Source organism: Galeopterus variegatus, unplaced genomic scaffold (assembly GCF_000696425.1).
Source record: "Galeopterus variegatus unplaced genomic scaffold, G_variegatus-3.0.2 Scaffold6788, whole genome shotgun sequence".
Classification (NCBI taxonomy): Eukaryota; Metazoa; Chordata; class Mammalia; order Dermoptera; family Cynocephalidae; genus Galeopterus; species Galeopterus variegatus.
The window spans coordinates 27,397-29,768 of record NW_007732899.1 but is presented as its reverse complement, the minus strand read 5'-3'; positions in this window follow the sequence as shown (position 1 = coordinate 29,768).

Here is a 2,372-nt window from a genome sequence, read left to right as displayed (position 1 = left end):
AATAGCTAAAGGAGAGGCTTTCAAAGGTTTTCACCACAAAAGAAAATGATAAATGCAAGAGGTGATGGCTACATTAACTACCTTGATCTGATAATTATACACCAAGTATATGTATCAAAACATCACATTGTAGCCCACAAGCATGTACAACTACAATGTGTCAATTGAAATAAATTAATTATAAAAAATAATTTAAGGATACTCATTAGGAAAAAAAACAGTTTTCCTCCGCTCTCACACCACAGCAATCAACACAGAAGACTGACTTCTGTGACCAAGCAAGCAAACAGTCAGTTCTGCAGAGGACACCAGCTGGGTGCCCTCCAATTCAATTCTAATGCTATTTACATGGAGATAGATCCCTCAGGTTGAGGGTCCAATCCCCAAGACTGTCCCCCACTTCAGATGCCAATCACAAGACCCAGGTTGTTTTGCCTGTGCTACTGACTGACTGACTATAAATTGGGGTTCCCTGACCCCTGCTTGGGTTCAGTTAATTTGCTAGAGTGGCTCACAGAACTCAGAAAAACATTTATGTTTCCTGGTTTATTGTAAAGGATATTACAAATGACACAGATGAAGAGATGTGCAGGGCGAGGTATGGGGGAAGGATCGTGTAACTTCCACATCCTCCCTGGGTGGCACACCCAGGAATCTCAACATGTTCAGCTACCGGAAGCTTCTCAAACCCTTGGGTGCTCTTGGATTTTTATGAATGCTTCACTATGTAGGTATAATTTCTACGTGACAACCACGTAGAAATATGATTGGATCAAAAAAGCTATGATCTAACACTAACAGACTGAGTGGGGAAACCCAGCAAGGCTTGCTTGTCCAGATTCAACATTGAGTATTCCTTCCTCCCAGATATGGGGGAGACCTCATCTGGAATGTGGGTGCTGTGGGTTGCGTGTCCCTCCCAAATTCACTGATGCTTAAGTTGTGTCCCCCAAAGTTCTAGGTGTTGGAAGCTTGGCCCCACCTGTGACTGTTGGGAGGGTGGGAAATCCTATTATGGTAATTGAAAGGTGGGACCTTGAAGAGGTGATTAGATTGTAAAATGATGACTAGTGAATGGATGAATAATGGTGGTCAGGGGTGTGGTTCTTAGGGCTGTAAAAGGAGAGCATGTGACAGTTTGTCTCTCTGCTCCACCATTTTTGCCATGTGAGAACCCTTGGTCACTGTCACCACCGCCAAGACCCTCACCAGATGTGTTCCTTGGACTTTGGACTTTCTAGCCTCCAAAACTGTAAACAATAAATTCCATTTTCTTACAAATTGCCCAATTCCATGTATTTTGTTATAAGCAACAGAAATAGACTAATACATCATCTTCATCCTGTAGGCAATTCTTTGACCTACCTACAATCAGGTAAGGTAGGTCAAAGAATTTCCCGCCTCAGGAAGAAAAAGATGCAGATGAAAGGAGAGCAGGAGAATGTCAGAGAGTAGTATGAGCCAGGATCTGTGAATGAAAACTAATATATAAGTGTCATCATGTCACTCTTGTCAATTTTCTTCATCACAAGCCTCTTTCTTGCAGAACAGCTCCAACCATCGGTAGCATGACCTCATCATTATGACCACCCCAATCCCTGCCCTGTGCAGGCCTGGGATCCTGTCTTGCCCTTGACATTTATTTCAGCAACTGGAGCTCTCCCCAAACCTCGGTTCCACATCTGGGTTCCCAATGGCTACTTTCAAAGCCTAGAGAAACATCATAGTGTTGGGGTTAAAAGCACTTTGGCTTGGCAGCCAGAAGTGAGTTTATCATTTTCTATCTGCGTGACTTTTGGCAAATTACATATTCTCTGTGTGACTCAGTGTCTTCATCTGTAAAGTGGCAATGGTAATGNAATGGTAATGTTACCTACTTTGTAAGATGGTTGTATCAACTCATTTCAATTCCCAGCTGTAAAGATGTTAGCCTAGAGCCTGACACACAACAAGCCCTCAATAAATGTTAATTGTTGCTTTTATCTCCAGCTCGTCCATGCTCAAACACTAAGCATTGGCCTGGATGTCTTTGTATTCCTACTTCCAAGTGCTTCTATGTCACCAAACAGGGCCCTGGAACCCCTAGCTGAGCACCAGGGTGCTGCCCACCTATGAGACTACTGCTCACTATCTTCCTGAACAGTGAGTGCTCGGTGGCCTCAAACTTCAACCTGTCAGGAAATATTGGGTCCATCTGCCATGTTCCCCCACCTGACCCACTTCATCCCGGCAGTGGCCTAATCTTAGACCTGACAGGTGTTTGTAAAGTAAAAAGCAGGACCTGTAAAAAGCATAACCAATATTTTGATTTCATTTGTGCACAGGGTGCCTAGATGAGAAGCAAGGTCTATTAATTCAGTCTCCTTGGGAAA